Genomic DNA, 21,424 nt, shown 5'->3' on the forward strand with positions numbered 1-21,424 from the left:
GCATCAAATACCATTTTAGGTGTATAAAACTCTCAAATAGTTATATTTTAACAGTATAATAAATGATTAATATCGAATTACCTCTCTTGAAATAGCTTATATTCCATCAAAGCATAATGCACGATCTTTAGCTTGATTTTTCCTGTAATTATCCAAGAATATTTATTCTACAGTTGCAAAGTAAGGATAAAGGAGTGATGTAATGTGCCATTTACAGAGTTACGTTGCATGTAAACGCTATCATAACATTTAATCATTACCGGAACTGTTATTAAGATATTTCACAGTTACATGTGCACAGCCTGGTGCATGGAAGGTCACTCTTTTTACATTTACACCGAACGCCGTTTCCGGTACATCGGCACTTAATCAGTTCGCCACAAGTCTCGGCCGCCTCGGGAAAGGTCATCCATGTGGGTTGTAGGCTCTGTTCATCGTCTTCCTCCCATCCCCATTGTAGCGGTGATGGGAGATTTTGCAGCGACTGAAAAAGAATAATTATGTAGAATGTAACAGTGCTAGGTAAATTATTTAGCAGAACTTTATAAGATGGAAGATCAAGGAATGAAGACTGTCATGTGGTATATTTATATTATTACCTTGTGTGCCATCATCCAGACTGCTGATTGGTATATTGCTCGCAGAACGTGAAGGAAACGAGCGTCTTGAGTCGGTGGAAGATTTTCGAAACTGCAGGATTTTTTGCAGAAGAGGTTCAAACGTGTTTGATTCACGGATTCGCTATCGGATGTTTTGTCATATACGAGTACAGTAAATCGTTCGAGTGCTTTGAAGACGTCCGAAGATATGTTGATGGCTGCAAATGGGTTTCTTGATATTTTGAGGAACGTTTGTGTTGCCTCAGGGAACGACTTCCATATTTTGAATATTGTCTTTTTGCCTTTGCCCCTGAAACCTGAAGTGGAATCACTGCCGCTGAATGCGTGAAAAAATGGTAACGAATTGGATCTATCATGTCCGAGGAACTCATGAAGTTTGTTGATCGAGATGACTTTGAGGTCCTTGCCTACTCCAAACTCCACATTTATTTGCAGTAAGGGGTGATCATCAACTATTTGTGAAAACAATCCTACCAAAATAACAATCACGTCGGTATCAACAGTTTTTACCACAATATTCTTGTGTCCATGTTTAGCTGCGTCTATCAGATGGACAACAATCCTGGTGTAAGCTTCCTTGTGATCACACGGTCCAACCGAACTGTCATTGCCCGAAGTTATCACCGGTCTGGAAAAAGAATGTTCCTCTACTTCACGGTTTAGAAATTGAAACAATTCCGTTTTGTTTCGATTGTCACGAAGAAAGTCAAGCCATTTTCTGGGTATTTTTGCGCTAGAGGTAACTTTTCGTCTTACACCTTCGCCTCTTTTCTGACGTGTACTCGCCTTGATGCTCTTCACACGATATTCATCCCAAACAATGTCGATGCGCGATCGTGATGCCTCTTTTTCGATATAGGGCAAGAACACATTCTTGCAATATTGGTCAAACGTCGTCATTGTCGTTGGCCGAAGCATGTGAATGAGAGCCCCGCCGTCGAAGATTTTACAATCATGTGTGCTGTTTACGTTTGACTCGGTCGGAGGAATCTCCAATGATGTTAACAAGTCCGACTTTGTTATGCTATGGAGCTTCCCCTGGTCAGACAGGGAGGGAGGGAACAACTGGTTTTCATGACGGAAGAACAGTTTGATATCTCCATTGCGTTGCTGATTGGCAATATAGAGTCTACCAAAGAGAGCGACATCGTTTTTCAATCCCGCAAGTTGTTTTGATTTGACTGATTTTTTTGTCTGACATTTTAAACAGTATCGGATTATGTTTCTTTATGACATCGTGTATTGTCTTCGTTTGGTCTTCAAACACAGCTTTTTTGAACGCGTTATACTTTTTATTACCAACAGACCAACGACTTGATTGTAGCTACCACTTCTTTGCTCGCACAATCGCGTGTGTTTAGAATGATCAGTTCAGAGCCGCTCTCACAGAATGGATTTCCATATGCATTGATGGTGTCGATTAGAGAACGAGATTGGTGGTGAAAGCTGCTTTGTGTGGACGTATTCTCTTCATGGTGCTTTTCATTTTGTACAGGATGTGTCAAAAAATTGTCCTCAAATTCTACTAATAGATGAGCTTTTTCGGGTCCTGCCACTACCCAGTCTTTTAACGCTGCCGGACTTTCTGTTAAGCCAATTATGCCCCCGCTTCCTTTTACGATGGTGTTTTGTTGCTCGTGGGCTTGGTCGAGAGGCATGGTTGAGAATCTGTGGCAGGTCTTCTGTACCAACCAAGCTTTCCGAAGAAGGTCTTTGGCGTTGCTGCTTGGTGATGTGAGGTCTCGTATGTGGACGGACGCCCACCTGCTGTAATTGTGGTGGTCAAGTGCGAAAAACAGGAACATGAGAGCCTCGAGAGAGCGTACAATCCGTACATACAGATCGAAGTTCTTCTCACGGTGAGATCGTATGAATGTTAATAGTCAATTCCGTCCGTAGAATCAGATCCCAATAAAAGAACGTTAGACTCTTATCCAACATTTCGCCACGCCACTGTTCATACTCAGTATCTCCGAACTCTTGCTTGTATTCTTCGAACGCTTCCTGTCTGAGATGAAAGAGTGCGCACGCTGTTACCTGAAAAAAGACAAATTTATGAGTAAATTAGTAATAACATACATATTTTTGAAGATGTTCATTTACAATATTATTATACGTGTGATTTTAATTGTTTAATGACTGTGACAATAATTATTGTGACATGCAGGCATGGAGACAGTGACCATTTTAACTAACCTGGTGGGCATGTCTTGTCCGGGTAATGTGCGACACTTTATGAAACGAGTCTGCTGTTCCAGTAGTTGCTAATGAGGATTCAACAAGAGATTCAGTCCATCCAGATTTGTCCATCGGATCACCTAAACTGTTCAACAGTGCCTTTTCAGTATGGAGGCCGCCTAGCATGATCAGCATTTTCCCCTCGCCATATAATTCTGGAAAGCGCCACTGAAGATACTTGCATTGGGCATATATGGGACAGTCGCAGGCTAGTATTGACATCTGACCAGGATTCAAGAAGCGTGTTGCCGATATTAGGATGTCCATGCCATGTTTGATCACTGCAGGAGAGTCTGCCTTTTCCATGAAGAGAGGAAGAAGGGAAATAATGGCTGGTGGAGAAGTTGGTGATCCTTCTTTGGCTGCGTGAAATGCCGACCAAGACATAGCCTCGTAATCATCAAACTTCTCGTGCGTTACAAGTTCTGATGTTGAAGCCAGCCAGTCATTCTCCTCTCCAATAGCATCGTGAAGATTAGATTCACTCGTTTGCGTCGTGATTTTAGGTACTTGGATAGTTGCCTTGCAGAGCGGAGGAACTATGGTGTAGCTATCTGGTAGATCGTACGTTGACCTAGATGCATCGGCATTAATTTCATGACGATCTTGACCCTTATTATGTTCAGTGGGATGCTGCATAATTGTCATTGCTGTTCCATGCAGTGATGCAGAGGCTGTTGTGCTTGACGGGTTATGATCTATGTTGTCAATCGCGCCCACAGTTACAAGATCATGCCGAAGTTGCAGCGGACATACTAGACCAGGGGTTCTTAACCTTTCTAGTGTCGCGCCCCCTTTAGCAATTGTTGCTCGTCTCCACGCCCCCCTCCACCTACATCTGACGAAGCCGCTCGTTGGGGAGAGCACGAGAGGGGTGTCCCCTCTCGTCTGGGGGGTTCATCCCCCAGGAAATTTTTGAATTCTAGGTGCTCTGTGGTGCATTCTGAGGGGTTTGTTCGTTGATATTGAAGCTAGCCAGGGCTGGGCCCTGGGCCCTGGCTATTGACGTAGATTCTGTTAACAGCCAGGGCCCTAAGCATGGCAGCCAGGGCCGGGCCCTGGCGGGCCCTGGCTTATTTCAAACACTGGATCTGGTACCCCTGAACAGATAATGTTCTTTCAAAATAACAAAGGAGAGATTACAAACCTCGTTTTATTGCATCAAAACGCAAACAAGCTTAAGGCACGGATCTATGAAAGGAAAGGGTAACTACACAAAACACGTTTGTTGAAATGTCACGTCAAAGGACGCAAAATCAATGAAACAACAATTTAGTCACTAAAGAAGCAATGCCAAAAATCTCACTAAATTTTAGTGAGATGGTTGGCATTGCTTTTTAGCTATCAGATCCTTAATTCGTGGTCGCGTGCCAGAGAGAGCACAGCACAGATCTCCTTCAACATTCAGCCTGCTTCTGTATTTGGTCTTGACAGCGACCAGCGCGGAGAATGCAGCCTCGCAGAGATACGTGGATCCGAACATCGTCAGAATCCGAACAGCTTGAAGCGAGATCAGAGGATAAACAGGAAGATACTTGACCCAGAATGTCTCCAGGTCCAGAATTTCAAAGTCATCCTCAGCCAAGGAGTTGAACTTCAGCTCCAGAAACTCCTCCTGGACCTCGTCCGAAACATCAGCTACGTCGCATTGGAATGGGTTTCTGATGAATTTCCAGGTCTTTCGCTTTTCGTCCAAGTCAGGAAAGTAGCGGATGAAATCCGCTTTGAGTTCAGTCAGATGATCGATGATTTGGTTCTTTAACTTTGAATCGAGAACGCCGTCCGGAACGGCAGAGTCCAAGTTTGGGAAACAAGCTATGTTTCCGGCCTCCATTCGGCATTTCCAGAGGTCGAGTTTAGCCATGAAGGCTCGAATGGCGTCGTATTGCGTGATAATGTTTATGTGCTTCCCTTGCAGTTTTTGGTTGATACCGTTGAGTGCTTCGAAGATGTCTACGAGGTAAGCTAGAGACAGTTGACATTCTCGGGACTGGAACATTTTGTAGAGATCCGCCTTCCGCTGCACGTCTAGGAATGTTGCCACTTCTTCCCTCAGCTCGTAGACTCGCCCCAACATGTTTCCCTTCGAAAGCCAATGCACGTTTGTGTGGAAAAGCAAGGCTTAGATGATCGCAGTCCAAGTCCTTGCACAGCTGTTTGAACAGGCGACTGTTTAAGGCTCCACCTTTGATAAAGTTGACTACCTTGATAGCCAGGTTCAGGAAATCCCTCATTTCAGGGGGCAGGGTCTTAGATGCTAAGGACTCACAATGGATAACGCAGTGTGTACCAATAGCAGAGGGACTCTTTTGTTTCACCTTTGTAACGAAACCCGAACGCGAGCCAAGCATGGCCGGAGCTTCGTCTGTGCAAACACCTACCAACGCGTCCCATGAAAGTCGATTTTCTTCGAAGAACTTCGATACCACTTCAAAGACATCCGCTGCTGTCGTGTAAGTTTCCAGGGGATGACAAAATATCATTTCCTCCTTCACGCTGTCACCTAATATGAAACGAGCATACATGAGCAGCTGAGAACACTGAGCCACGTCTGTCGTTTCGTCGCATTGGATGGCAAAGACAGGCGAGGCCCTTATCTGGTCAGTCACTTGTTCTTTGATGTCCTGAGACATTTCATTGATCCGTCCCTTGATGGTATCGTTCGACAGGGAGATAGCCGAGAGTTTGTTCACACTATCCTTCCCCAGGATGAGCTCTGCCACTCGCAGTAGACTCGGTTTAATGAGAGTCTCTCCGATTGTATGGCTCTTCTTGTTCTTTGCTACTAGCAGGGCAATCTCGTAGGACGCCTCAATGATCTTTGACATCTGTTGCCGAAATGTCCCACTGCTGTCCAACTTAGCTCGCTTCAAGGCTTCCCTTTTCGCCACAAAGAATGCCTGTGATTTGTCTGCTAGTTCAGGATGGGTTGTCCTCAAGTGGCGTTCCAAACGTGTTGGCCGCATGGCATCATTGCTCAGAGTCTTGTAACATATAACGCACTGAGGAACCTCTGCGTCACCCTTTTGAAGTGCCACAAATCCGAACTTGATGTACTCGTCTTGGTATTTCCTCTTTTTCGCACTCATTGCCATTGACTTAGATTCCAGTTAATAATCTGTCGGAAGAAAAAAAAGTGTTAGTTGAGACTGAAACAAACTAGGAATTATATAAGGCGCTATCTTTTCGGTTAATTAATTTTTTTCAGTAGGGGGATTATAATTTCCGTTTGGGGTTATTTAGACGTTTATACTGCCGTCCCGCGCCCCCTCTGAACATTGCTCACGCCCCCCTTGGGGGGCGCGCCCCACAGGTTAAGAACCGAGGTACTAGACCATCACTGTCAAACTGGGCCAGCTGTTTTTGAGAAATTGATTTTTCGATTTCTAGTACACGCTTATATGATATGCTAACACCTAACTTTTCAAACTTCTCGATCATAGTCTTGCTCCTCGTTGATGTGTGAATGTTCAATCCTATATATACAGGAGCGGGCGGTTCGTGCAAGTGAGAATGTTGTTGTTTGGAAGGCGCTGAAGATGAGGAAGCTGCTTTTGGCTTAGGCCGACTTCCCATTGTGGATCAGAAGTTGAGTGATAGTATTGCATGGTTGTGTCTCATATATGTCTCCTTTCAAATTGGCACCATACAACAACATTGAGATTAGTGTTTGGGGCTATATCTTGGCAATTTTCTGAAAAGTTTCCATCAAAGCTTATTGTATCTTTGAAAATTTCGTTTCTGCACATTTTAGCAACTCTGGAAAATATGAGTGCTTTGGCACCGTAGTCACGTGTTTCTAACGCTTCTTTGATCAGTTTTCTCACTCCATCTGGAAATATTAGAAACATTCTTATTAACGGTCTGTTCCTGAATTCCATATTCCATAAAATGGGCGATAATTTTTTCTTTCAGACGTGTTTTGTTTGTGGTGTAATCACACCCCTATTGTTGTAGCCTACTTTGGTGAAGATCATACAGATCTTTGAGTCTGAACATATTTGTTTCTGACATTATTTGTTCCTCGATGTGGTCAACCAGCTCTACAAATGCTCTTCCTTTGGCTCGTTCATGACTACTGTCAGCATTCCTGTTCCTGTTTCGTATGTGCGAACGATACACATTTTTATACTTCGTCATACACGATGAGTGGTATTTTGCCTCGATGGCTATCACATCTCCACCAGCGAGTTTGGCTAGAAGATCCGTGTCCTCAATCTCGTTTGCCATCGTTCTCAACCTTACATCTATATTGTGCGTACAACATTCATGTAAATCTTCATTGGTGTTTTCATAACAAAATACACAAGACATGGTGATGATAGTACTGTAGCTTGATTTAGTATCAGACGAGGAGAGGGACTGTCTTTTCGAAGATCTCACTACGTTACCAGAGACGTTGTCATGTTTTCGCTTCTTGTTTACCGCACGTGTTAACATTGTGTCTGTAAACAGCTGGCGACAGGAGTTGTGCCAACATGCGTTGTTCTGATGGAGAATTTCTGCGGTGACGTCCTTCGAGAATGAAACTTTAACGGGCATAGCATCGAGATCTTGAAATTTCTGTACGTTCTCTAAAAACGATGCGTATATTGACAATGAATCTGAGTTTTGCCTGTTCTTTGGACATTTGGGTAAATCCCTCTTTTATTCTTGGCAGATTACACACCTGGACCAATCGATTTCCTCGGCCTCATCCATTTTGTAATCACTGTAACAGTAAAGGATTAAAATATAGGTATCCATATATATGTACAAACAATGGTCAACCCATGCTAATATAGGTATGGGTTAATAAGGTATAATATAATATTAGTTAAGTTTGCCACATGGCGCTGGGACGAATCTACTTTCATTGGCGACACTCATGTAGCGCGTCCTATATGAACCGATAGTATTAAAAGTCAATTACAAAAATAAAAAAAATAAGGATACATACCGAACATATATTTATAATCCACGATATGTTTGGGTTTCCTGCTCCTGACAGTCCCTATTCCAGTTGATTTTGGATGATTTATCAGAAGAACGCTTGAAGATTTTCGGCGGCCTTGATTGATTCAATATGCATGCGCCGGGAAAGAATCCTCCTGGAAAAAAAAGTATGTTTACAGTTGAGGTATACCATTTATATTAATCATAAAGCAGATATTTAGATGCTATGTACATAGATATCAAACGTCATCATAAACACCCGTATAGGGGAGGAACAATTTAGGTTTATTGCTCTTCCAGGTTTATTGCTCTTCCAGGTTTATTGCTCTTCCAGGTTTATTGCTCTTCCAAAGGTTTATTGCTCTTCCAAAGGAGATAATTCGATATTAATCATTTATTATACTGTTAAAATATAACTATTTGAGAGTTTTATACACCTAAAATGGTATTTGATGCATGTTTATGATTTCTGATATGTTTTAGAGCACACAGACATTATCATCTATTTATTAAAAATCATTTTAGATAAGTTGAGTTACTTCCCTTGATCCATAAATGGAGACCAAAGTGTATCATCTTGCACGGGCCACTGTGGGCCTCATAGGGGGCCAAAAGTTGTTTGGAGAGGCTAATTATCTTCCTAAATCAATGTTCTAACTCCTGTGAAAATTTGGTGCTTTAGTCCGGCCGGTAACTATATTGACTATATTAAGCCGTAACTCCCCTAACCATATCCATCCAGACCAGTCTGCGTTTCCTTGAGAAATGCCAGAGGATATCGCTTGGTGCATTTACCGTCCTTCATACATGGAGACGATGGATTCAGCCGGCCGCAAGGGCCATGCACCATCTGCGTTTTGACGATGTTGAACAGCTCTGGATCCTCATCAGGGTTTGGAAGTTCAGCACTGATAGAGTCTACAGTGGAAGCGTGGATCTTTTCTTCTAGCCACACCAGAATGTGGGCATGGGGCAGGCCTCGTTTCTGCCATTCAATGGTGTACATGAAGCATCGGACAGTCCTGAAAACTTTGCCCTTCTTAATCGTCTGTATGAGTTCCTTCTGTTTCTGGTGGAATACCCTTGCGACAATGTCATGGCGATGTGTTGGCTGCTGGTTGATCATCAACTCTCGCTTAGTTTCTTCCCACTTCGGATTACAGGTGAAGGTAAGGAAAAGGTCGGGCGACCGTAATTGCGTACGTATGCCATCGCATCCTGGGTCCGCTCGTGCATGTATCGGGGACCTCCGGTGAACGTGGATGGCAAGATGACCAGTTGTCCCATGTTCTGAACATCTCCGTCATTGTTGACAGCATTCCTGAGGTTTGTGTACGATTCTGCCCTCAGTTGACATTGGTGGAGCCGGATAAAGAGGAGTCTCACTTTCGATTTTGGCATACATGTCGACGATGAACTGGTGGAATAGATCACGGCACTGCAGGATATGATTCGTGGAATTCTTTCTGACCATGATGTGGAAGGTATAGAAGTCATTCGCAGATATTCTTTCCCCGGCCGCCAGCTTGTTCAATTTCAAAATGATAGCCATCTTGTCCTTTCCAGAAAATCAGAGGGTACTGGAGGGCATCATAGAATCGGCGAGTCTCCGAAATCCGCTTCGTGCTGTTGTCGCGAAGATGCAGGATGATGTCGCGATTGTTGTACTGCTCTCCTACCATGAGAACTGCAATGTCATTGTTGACTGGCTCGTTAAACCGACGTTCGTGCTCTCCGTGAGGACGTTTGTCAGCTCGAATTACGACCTTGTAATCAGGTGAAGGCATTCTCTCCAATGTCGACTTGAAGCTGTTGACCAGCGCATTATTTGAGTGGAGCATATCTTGTAAGGCGGGGATTAGTTCAGAGCGTAGGTTGGGGAAGTTCTGTCCTCGTCGGGCAGCTTCTTCTCGGTGGTCACCCATAAAATAGATTTGTAAAAATTTTGGTTGCTCACCTGGTTGAGGGTGGATAGAGCCAATGAGGTGGTATACCTGGCCTTGTACCTTGAATGTAGGCATGAATCCTTGCTCAGTGACGACGCGATCTGCTCCAAATGAAGTCATTTGGAATGAAGAGTTGTAATTACGGATTTCCTTCAGGAAGTGTCTGGATTGAGTCGTAGTTGATTGAAGTAGTTCTTTCAAAGGTTCCGGTGAAGATTGGAGAGAAGGCAAAAGGACATTGCCTCCCCTGCAACACATTCCTGGTGTTTCTCCCTTCCATTTCAAGGCATGGCCAAACTGACAGGTGAACGACATGGAGCCAATATCAACGTTTGAGGAGTAGTCAGTGTTCGGATTGTAACTGAATGCAGCCTTCTCCCATGCAATGGCCGGCTGCCGTCTGCCTGATGGTTGCCAGTTGTTGTCGTTTTGCCGCTGTTCTTCTGTCTCCTGCTGTCTGGCCCTCGCCACACGTTGTTGATTAGCGTTCAGACGTGCCTCTGTCTCATCTTCTGTCTCTCGCTGTCTGGCCCTCGCCAGACGTTGTTGATTGGCGTTTAGACGTGCCTCTGTCATCTTCTGTCTCTCGCTGTCTGGCCCTCGCCACACGTTGTTGATTAAGCGTTCAGACGTGCCTCTGTCTCATCTTCTGTCTCTCGCTGTCTGGCCCTCGCCAGACGTTGTTGATTGGCGTTTAGACGTGCCTCTGTCTCATCTTTTGTCTCTCGCTGTCTGAATCTAGAGACACGTTCTTGATTGGCTCGTCGATGGGTGAAAAGTATCTTCATCGGTTTCATGGAGTCTCCGATCAGCGATTTTCCTTGCTCGGGAGGTTGAACGTGACAAATTTCTTTTCTTCGGTGCCATTGCCTTTATCACAGTCAGTCTTCCAGTCACTCACTCGTAGACAAATTCAAAATACCAAATTCAAAATACTCGTAGACAAAATACCACGTTTACACGTTGTAAGAAACGACGCAAACGCACGATTGCAACTCTGCGTCGTGTCGTGGGCGTGGCCAACGTGGCCTCATGCTCCCAGGTGATTGGCTAACTCGAGCTCGAGAGAGCCATAATGCGCTACGTTATGGCAAAAAATATGGATCTAAAGATGAAAGAAAAAAAAACCTTCTTTTTTTTTTTTTTTTTGTATACAAGATCGAGGCTCGTGAAAGAGCTAACATCAATGACATTTAAAAAACAATCGGACAAACAAAACATACAATAAAGGGAGTTGGAGACAAGATGGGGAGAGAAAGGGAAGCACAGAACAGGGAGAACAGCAGCAGAGAACAGGGACATCGGGAGATCTGTGGGGGGAAGAGGGAGAGGGCTCTTCCCTCATTGCTCCTCCGCCTCTCTCACTTTCAGAGATATGGTGTGGGTCTCTCATCTCTCTCTCATCTCTCCACTTTTTCTTCAAACGTAAGGCGCACTGAAATAAAATGTCTCGGTTTGCAACAATGCCTGGTGTTGGCTTAACTGTTAAGGTGGCGGCTTGATATCTCAGAGCCTATGTGGTGTGAATGGCAATGTTCCTCGCTGAAATGTGAAAAAACGCAATCGCTTTTCGATTATGGTGGCAAGGAACATCACGCGATCGCTCTGAGCGAATCGGCGCGCTGCTCTGCCACTGGCTCAGATTCCGTGTATAATATTCCTCACTGAAAAAAAATATATGTGAAACATGCTACTATCTATGCTAAATGCTAATCATGCTAAAATCTATGCTACTTGCTGTGAGTTTATGGCGGCAAGGAACATCACGTGATCGCTCTGAGCGAATCGGCGTGCTGCTCTGCCACCGCCTCAGATTCCGTGCATAATATTCCTCGCTGAAATGCGCTGAGGTAAAAATATGGTAAAAAAATATTATGAAATAATTTTTTTTAGGTCGGCCATGTTCTTCCCAGGCTCGATGGCCATGTCTATTTATTGTCTATGCCAAATATCAAGCACGTGAGCCTCTCCGTTTCGGAGTCTATCGGTAACATTACACACACACACACACACACACACACACACACACACACACACACACACACACACACACAGTGTTTTATATATATAGATTTTGCAAGGCTCTATATATGCCACGAGGTCAGACATAACAGCGGTGAACGAAGGAGCCCTGATGTAATCAGTCATACTATATAGATTTCCTGCTCTCTTTTTTAAATCGCACCACTTCAATTATAGACTTGAATTAGTCCGTGTGAGGGCATCGTTTGAGGGCAAACAAAGCAATGCAAATTGCATCATATAATACATAAAGTCCTCGAAGCTCCTATTTTGAAAACAATAAAGCACCGACAATACCATTGTATACAGCAATTTGTAGGGATGAAGATTAGACATTAGATGATGTGAGTGAGTGAAAAAGTTTGAGCAGAAACTGCAGTGGCATGTTACAAGACAAGCAAGGCACATTTGAATAGGCCGAAAAAATGGCAGCTCAAAGACCCAGCGATGCAATAGAGGAAATTGATTAAATTGAAATAGAATTGTGCTGATGGAACCACCATTTTCGTTACGCTTATTTTTTTGTGATGAGCACCCCTAAATTATCTTCAAAAGGGGTGTTTCAACACATCCACACACCCACCCACATTTCATTAATGTACTCCCTTGGAGTTCGATAAGACAGAGACAGACGGGTGAAAACAACGTCCATCCACCTTCGGTGGTGGAGGTAACACGTTTACCTTTGTCAAAGGGGTAGAGGCAGTAATGCACACAGGGGAGATGGATAAAATACACAGCAAAGCTGAGATCCTGAAAGACAAACAAAACCCACAAAGGCACATGCATTACCCTTTAGTTGAAGCATGTATGAAAGGTCTTTTATATAAACGTTTTTATAAGAAACTTATAGCGAAATAAAAATCATGCCGGGTCAATGTCACTCACTTCTGTATCTAAACTGTTGTTAACGGATTTCAATGAAACCACTGTCAGCTTAAGTTAGCACATCACTTATCACTTAACACTACACAGCTGTGTTAATTAAGGGGTCACGTGCAAGGGCCCACAATGCATAGCGAGTACTTCAGCGCTAATCTACTGCACCTGAAACTCCCAAACACAAATAGAAAACAAACAAATTAATTCAGAATGCAAATTTTTTCCTGCTCAAGTCCTTATCGGAATGTATTAGTAGGACCAAAATGAGAGGATCAGGAATTTCCACTTTCACGGTTTGGATGCGTTAGAAAAACTAAAGAACAATCGTGTTTCGTCTCAACCCCAAGACGTGGTTGATCGACTCTGTGTAAATGGCTTCCATGTTTGTGTTATAGCTGCCGGATCTGAAAAGTGAAAGGATCGCATTGGAACCAAAAAATTATCGTATTTTCATCAATGGTGTCGTGCATTGTCAAATTATAAACCCAATAATGATGAACCAAAGGACCAGGAAGCGGGTTTCTTCAAAGGGCAGTGAGTGAGTTCAATCCAGAGCCGATCAGGATAAATTACCCCAAGGCGAGCGCAGCACACAACGTGCGTTCAACACGGACGTACATAAAAATAACCCAAAGCAACTTCAAACGTCACTTCCGTCCCATCCTCGCGCTAAAAAACCAACCACGGGAGGTCCCTTCAAGAAAATCCGCCATCTTATTATATTAGAGCAAACGTATATGATTATGTCGTTATGTTTATCCAACAAAAACGTCTTAAAATAAAATTAACACCTTAATTAACCCACCAATAAGAATGGCCACCGAAACGTCACTCATTCACAGAATGCCCCGCTATCTACAGATTGCACCTCCACTTTTTATTGTCCCCCGTTGCACCGCAGAGCGAAAGGGGGACTATGGCTTTCCCCTCCGTCCGTGTGTCCGTCCGTCCGTGCGTGTGTGCGTGCGTGTTTGCGTGCGTGCGGGCGTGTGTAAGTGAAGGACTGCATTCAAACTTGGTGTGTGGGTGCAACCCACGTCAAAATCCAAGATGGCCACCGCCATGTATGTCTGATGCCATGTATGTCTGAACCTTGTGAGATGAATATCTTGAAAAATAAGTGAAGTACCAACGTCTAATTTGGTGTGTGGGTGTTTCTAGGCCACTGATCTCTATAATAACTGGATGGGTGGAGACGTCTCATTGGATGATGCAAAACCGCCGCCATCTTGGAACCCCCAAAAAGAGCGATGCCTTGTACTAACTATACGATGACCGTCACCAAACACTGCATGCAAATGACAATAACTATTATTATAATAAACATAAAAGATATATAATATGATGTTTTATATAGCGCTTGAATCATACTTGAATATCAAAACGCTTTGGAAGGATAAATTTTAGGCTTTTAGTGAGAACTGTCCAACTCACTTTGCGGATGTTCATTAGCAACGCATTCAAATACGTGTTTCATAACAGAACCAGTGCTATATTAAAACATAAATTGCACCTACTTCATATGGTGTATATAGTGTATAATAGTTATGGTTACTATAGGTTGTTTGTTCTTGGCAACTCCAGGTTATCCTCATTAATAATTGTCTAAGTTTCAGTTAAATGAGGAGGTGCATTTTGGTTTCTATTCAGCGTCAGATATCTGAAAATTTATCATAATGATGTATACATGGATTGAGAAGATGTTGTTATTCAGTGTATCCGAAGTGAATTACAAGGTTAAGTTCAGCTTAAAACGCCATTCAAACAAGCATTTTAACATACTTTTGAACAATCTTGGAAAATGCAGCAACAAAACTTAATTATTATTTATAACAAATTTATTGTATGATTTATTGTGCAAAAGAATTTGTCTTGTAGATATAGTACCAATACATCAAGAGCGAGATTCCAACAATTACAAAATGAAACAAAGTAATTACAAAACACATGTATAGGAATTATTAATAAATTTGGCAAGATGCAACTTTCACTGAAACAATAATAACAAACCCAAATATTTGTGCAAATAAAAATTACATGTGCAAAAATGATGTCACGATATTAACTAGGTAAGTAATAACAAACATATACAACATCCATGTCACATTTGACAGTATATAAACAGGACTTGTGGACATTAATGTTCCACAAAATACTGAAGTTCACAATGATGAACACTACATGGACGCAAACCACTCATCTCTAGTTATTATAGAGATCAGTGCACAAAACACACAACTAGATTCAATTCACTGATGCTTGAACAGCACTAATCTTGACATTTGCTTTCGCACTTTATCACCAGTAATAATTTCTGTGTGTTCTTTTCCCATGTGGAAAAGCTTTATTTTGCTGTAGCAGGATGAAGCCATGGTCACCAGCTTGTGGATGTGGTTGTCTTCCACTGCTGTATCGAACTGGTGCGAATGGAGATCAGGAAAAAGATTCATTGCAGATGAGTTTTTTAGTACACTCCTTGCCACTGCGGAACAGATTCCTTGACCTTGTGGAAGTTTTCCATCCGATATTTTCATCATACGTTGAAAACATTTCTCAGTTTCCATGCATACGGAGACGATGCTTGAGGATGCCTTCTCCAGGCCTCCACGGTCCTTCATGGCCACAAACTGGTGGCTCTCTCCATTGATAGCACCCAATGCTTTCGTGCACTGCATGCAACTTGTTCTTTTCCGCATCATGCGCACCACAAAACCAGCAATGAAGTTGACCGCAGCTTCTTTGTACTCTGACACCTCCTCAAAATTCGGTGTATCTGCATAATCATGTTCATCTGCAGTGGGATCTCTGATGAGCAGGTCATATTTTCTTGCCACGTTAACTGTGGATTGCGATACGTTGTCAATGTGGACAACATCAGTTCTGTCCAAGATTGCACAATTTCCTGTTCCGTTCTTGACTGTGTTACATATCTATGTGAATTAATATTCAGATCTTTGCTTATCCGTGTGTAGTATATTAAGGGTTGTTGTGATTGGAGGGTCAGGAGCCCTTCTGAACCAGTGGCCGGAAACGGAAGTGACCGGAAACGGAAGAGGAAACGACACGAGGAAAAAAGGACGGGTATTCTTCTTGATCTTCCTCGCCCCGCTCGAACCAAAGGTGGCATCGACCTTGCGCTGCGTGACAAAGCGGCGTTCCGAAGCCCGTCTGGCGAGAGGAGGTACCGGGACGTGTACCGACCCGGTGGAGACGTCAAGTTGACGTGGAGCCGTGCATCGACCCCGCGTCTGGTACCGTTCGCAGCCCCGTCTAAAAAGGCGCGTCCGAGTCGCAGGTTGGGGCCTAGCACGCCTGGCAAGTGGCGTGGGGCTTTTGGCTTGCTTTACCGCACCCGCTTCGCGTAGCCCCGAGAGGCTGCAGCCGCGGGGCCTGGTACGATACCTGCCCGGTGGAGACGTCCACCCGGGGTTCGTTCAACCGCCCGAGTGCGGCGACGCCGACTACCATCTTGGTCAGGAGGGGCCCAGAGACATTGTGCGGGACCGAGACCAAAAGGGTGTCGTGAGTACTCACCGGGACACACGTACATAAGATGGCCATCTTATTCATAGGGAATTGATTGTCCTTGAAAGATTGTTGATGGTTGTGTATTGTTGATTGCTCGGGGAAAATCTCCGTGGTTGTGTCATTGAAATTGTTGGGTATCATTACCCTTGGGAAATATATTCTTGAACATCAGTGTCTCTTGGGGTGGAATTCATAGGTATTGCGTTGCGAAAGCGCATCTATATAATACTACTTTCTGGCGAAGGTCCTCTCACGGTCCGGGGGTCACCGAGACCAGGTAGTCACCGAGGGGACCACGTAACAACTGCATGTCGGACCAGAAGGCGCTTATACGCCGCCTTGAACTGTCTCACTGTGGGATTGTTGTTGAAGCCACCTCGTGCCCGTACAGCTGCAAAGAATAGTTCGATGTGATCCTGACTGAATTTGTATGTCAGGAGATATGTCAGAGGGGCATTTGGTGAATCAACAAGTTCAGAGAACAAGTTGATTGTGCTCTCCATGCTAACAATAAAACCAATGAACCCTGTCTTCCGAGGACCGAGATGCATCAGAGAGCCTGATCTATCTTTCAGACTGAGGAGGAATTTTTTGGCTCCTTCCATTATTTTCCACCATCTGTCTTTGTTGGTTTTCCTCATAGGTGCTTTGAAGCCTTTCCCAAGGGGATTTCTGCTGTTCAACACATCAAAGGCACTGTCGATGTGCCTGATAAATTCCACTGTCGCTTCACATCCCTTGAACTGTGGCAGTTGGAGACCCTCATTGCAGTATTGCAATGCATCAGCAACACTGGCACTGAAAACTTGCGCAGCGAGATTTACCTTCATCTTCTGCTTCTTCCACTGTATGTGAGCACTCCTCAGTTTATTTCCAAGACGAAGTCCTTCGGATTTTTGGAGAGCGTTCAACTCTTCAATGTGCTGCCACCTTACAGTCCTGCAATCACTGGTCTGGAAAAGTCCACCGTCTGCCAATGCATTCCGCAACAGCTTCAACATGTGGCAGGCATCCAGAATCACATGCACTCTTTGGGTTGGATCAGCTGGATGGGCGAAAGATGGATCCAATGCAGTGACATCGATTTTTGCACCCAAACAACGCATCATGGCCAGGTGACAAGAAGGTCCATCACATGTAAGCGAGACGGCTCGAACACCTGCCTCATGTAGACGGTGAAAGCATTCCGTGACGACATTAGCGCGGTGCTCGCCATTCATGGCAACTATGAGGAAATATCCCAAGGGTATTTTCCAAGATTCATTCACCGATACGGCCATGAACACCAGAGCATCTCTTGCCACCGGTGTAGAATCATCAAATTTCCCACTACCGATGTCGACATATCCATGGTATCTTCCATTGGCGAATTCAACATGCTTGCGAATTGCAATCTCATCAAACATGATGGCACACACAACCTCCTTCCCTTGGCTTGCGTAGTCTTTGGCGCGCATTTGTAGGGCATTAAATGCAGCCTTGGTGAAACCTGGATCTCCTTCGATGCCCTTGTACCATGACCTAATTTGACGTGGATGTGGCAAGGCCAAATCAAAAGACTCTCTCACATAGTCATATGCTTTACTGGAGTAAAACTGAAGAGTCATAGCAAATGATCTTAGTTCCTCTGGATAGGATGCAGATTTATTCGTATTGCTCAGAATTCTCTTCATGACTTCTTTTGGAATACCACTGAATGTTGTCTCCAACATTTCTGCACAATTTGTGGTGATCAAGTTCTTATCACGCAAAGATGTCACAACCACACTCATATCATTCACTTTTTGCAACAAACGCCTTGTTTTCTGCTTTTCAAGTTTTAGTTTCTTATTGCAACTTTGCAGCTGAGCACTGGCGTCATCCAATTTGTGTTTCAATTTTCTTGGAGATGCCATCGTGGCATAGGAGTGGTCTTGGTGGCACATGGACTCAGATGTTGGATCAGGTTGAGTGGACTCTGTGCTGGAGCCTGGTTCAGTGGTGCAGTCGTTCCTGACTTTTAGTGTAGGCTGCTATGTCTTAAAAATGGCTGTCGTGTTTTTTTTTTGTTAAAAGCAAAATTCCACTTGATTCCTTGTCTTTGGGGTGTCACATGTTCGAAAAAATAGGTTGTTAATTTTTTTAAACGGATTAAGGGTGTCAAATCCAAGATGGCCGCCAAAATATATAAATTCCATTAAAACTGGTATTCTGAACACAGTATGAGGTCCAAATTAATGATAATCTATCTATAATTCCAGTAATCTCTGTGTGTGTGTGTGTCTGTGTGTATGCGACCGCTGTTTCTCGACAACTACCGGTCCGATATACTTGAAACTTGCCAGGTATATTGCTGGGGACCTGAGGATGTGCCTTTTCAAGGTTTCATATTAATCGGACAAGTAGTTACCGAGCTATGTCCAAAAAACGATTCAACCAATCAGAGAGCAGCGAGCTATCACGTGTGCCGAACGTGGCGAACAGACTCTGCCTCGGACAGCACATTTGAGAGCGTATTCATTTATTTCACGTTGGCAAACTATGTTGCCGCTATGTTGGCGTTAAACTATGTTTTAAAACTAATTTGCGATTCTTTCGCTTTCCTGCGCGTTTGTGCACGCTATGGCGATTTCTTTACCAAACTCCGCAAGCCGTTCGCTTTGGACCAAACCATTTCATGTAAATAGAGGGGGGGGATTGTCACCGTACTCGCAAGCCGTTCGCTTTGGACCAAACCATTTCATGTAAATAGAGGGGGGGGATTGTCACCGTACTCGCAAGCCGTTCGCTTTGGACCAAACCATTTCATGTAAATAGAGGGGGGGGGATATAATTTTAGATATATATATAGTACGGGCATGCCCTAGTACCCATAATTTCAATACCAAGGAGTTCAAAAACAATTAATTTCAATATGGCAGTCAAATTCAAAATATCAAGCTCTTATCAAGCTTATCTTACTGAAGCTCTTATCAAGTACTTCTTTGCTCACGACCATCTGAACTACGCACGTTTGCTCCCTTTGTACCTGTCAACAATGCAGCAAACAGAACAATTTTTCCAGATGTCTGGGCAGAACTCCTGAAAGGGAATTTCTGTGTGACGAAGGGGATTGCTGCATTCACTTCAATAGGTCCAGATCACGGAATTGAGCAGGAGAACCGCAAACTCAAGGTCATTGGAGGCATTACTGGAATAACCCAAATTGAGAGAGCTCTAGACCGTTTCTTCCTGATTGCACCTGACTTGTCTAATCTAGTAGAGGAGTTTCAAAGAGAATATGGCATGGAAGGTGCTGATACCAGAGACCAACACCACGAGATCATAGGCGGAAAGTCCACCCGAGTAATGAGAAATTCCGCTAGATTGACAGGTATTTGTTGTTCATGGAGACCCATTCGTAACCGATGAGAGTGACCTGTGTAACCTTACCAAGAAAGTAATTGATGAAAAGGTAACAAAGGACATAGTAGACCGCGATGCCATCGGACAACAGTTGTTCCAGACATTTGTCAAAGAACACCTTACAGAAGGAAAACTTTCAGTGTGGGATCCAATGAAGAGAAAGAACATAGGCACTTTCAAAAGTGCCAACACAGTGAAGAAAGTGAAAGCAGGTGACAAACTCATTAAAGTCAAAGAAGAACGAGGACTCCTACAGAGGTTTATAGTAGCATCAAGAAGCCGTCCAGACCTTGATCTAAAGGACTGTATTGGGAAGTATGAATTTGGAATTGTTCCACGTGCCCTTTTCGCTTCGGATGGGTCACTTCTCCTAGCATATGACAAGGCTAAGGTCCTTCATCATCTTGAAGCGCTAGTTACCAAGGAGCAACCTAGCCCAACAGAAGCCACAAGCGATCCAGCTAATGCCATACCAAGTGTTTCTGGCGACCAAGTATTGAGTGAAAACTCCCAAACTGAAGTACCACCCCAAGCCGAGGCGCCTGAAGTACAAGAAGCGCAGCCTGAGCAAGAAGCTTCAACTGACATGTCCGACATGTCTGAGAAATTTAAAGTTGTAGTCATAGATGGCATGGCCCTCGTTAACTCCATCTCCAAGACAGACAAAATGAAAACATGCAGTGATTTTGCCATGTCATTTCTTGAAAAGCTTATCAGGATTGCAGCTAACTACGACGAAGTAAGACTGGTATTTGACAGATACGTCGAAAGTTCTCTGAAAGAGAAAATGAGAAAAAAGAGAACAAAGGGAAACTCGACCTACTATCACATCCAAGCTAGTACACTGATCCAGAATATTTCCTTGAAGGACTTCCTTTCAAGTGTCAAAACCAAGGCAGAACTTGTATAGAGTATTTAGCTGCAAAGACTCTGGATCACAGCAACAGCTCTGCCAACAAATTGAAGAAGTTCATGGTAACCTTCGGCACTGAGACAAAAGGCAATGTAAGTGTGCCTGATGAATTGGTAAAACACGGTCATGAAGAAGCGGATACGTTACTCTTGCTCCATGCCCTAACAGTTAACGGCGATGTAGAGCTTGTAATAGACTCTCCAGATACCGATGTCTTCTTGCTGATGATCCACATGTATCCACAGCTACCTGCTGAGACATATTTCCTTACCGGAAAAGGAAAACTGAATAGGAAAATTGCAGTCAAACCTATCTTTGAAAAGTTAGGAGTTAACCGCGCCTCAGATATTCTCGGGTTTCATTATTTCACAGGATCAGATATGTGTGGCAGGTTGGCGGCAGGACAAAGGACTGGTGTATGAAGGTGTTCATGTCCTGCGATGATATGATACTGGATTCACTTGCTTCACTTTGCAAATCTGCTGCTACACCCTCTCCAAACGCAATTGACCAACTGGAAAGGTTCGTTTGCTTGTTGTACAGATCCAAAACACACACCAAAGTAAATGCACTACGATGGTTCTTGTACTCAAATCGACAGGCCGAGGGAGAGAGTCTGCCTCCAACCTCTGGATCATTGACACCACACATTCTGCGAGCACATTATATTGCAATGATATGGATGCAGGCATGCGAAAGTCAACCGTCCCTTCCTTCTCCCACTGACTACGGATGGAAGTCAGAGGAAAATAGATTTCTTCCGGTGATGTGTTTGAACCCTCCAGCACCAGAGGCTATGACTAAGCTGGTAAAATGTGGCTGCAAATCAAGATGCAAAGGAAACTCCTGTAGTTGCCGCAGCAATAAACTCCCATGCACAGAGGTCTGTAGCTGTTTGAACTACGGCTGTAGCAACAATGAACAATCAGCTCAGAACATTGTGGGAGATGAACACG

The 21,424-nt window shown here is 43.8% G+C and overlaps 2 protein-coding genes across 2 annotated transcripts in view; one reads left to right on the forward strand and one right to left on the reverse strand.

Moving 5' to 3' along the window:
- The window catches only part of LOC137413198 (15-hydroxyprostaglandin dehydrogenase [NAD(+)]), a 519,074-nt gene that overhangs the window by 460,603 nt on the left and 37,047 nt on the right, over positions 1–21,424 (forward strand). The gene's annotated exons all lie outside the window — the stretch shown is intronic.
- LOC144889836 (uncharacterized) overlaps positions 1–21,424 on the reverse strand; it is a 37,581-nt gene that overhangs the window by 14,230 nt on the left and 1,927 nt on the right. Inside the window, exon 3 of the mRNA XM_078771039.1 lies at positions 7,798–7,948. The gene's annotated coding sequence lies outside the window, so the exon portion shown is untranslated. The remainder of the gene's footprint in view (positions 1–7,797; positions 7,949–21,424) is intronic.

This window comes from Myxine glutinosa, chromosome 1 (genome assembly GCF_964187855.1).
Source record: "Myxine glutinosa chromosome 1, kmMyxGlut1.1, whole genome shotgun sequence".
Taxonomy (NCBI): domain Eukaryota; kingdom Metazoa; phylum Chordata; class Myxini; order Myxiniformes; family Myxinidae; genus Myxine; species Myxine glutinosa.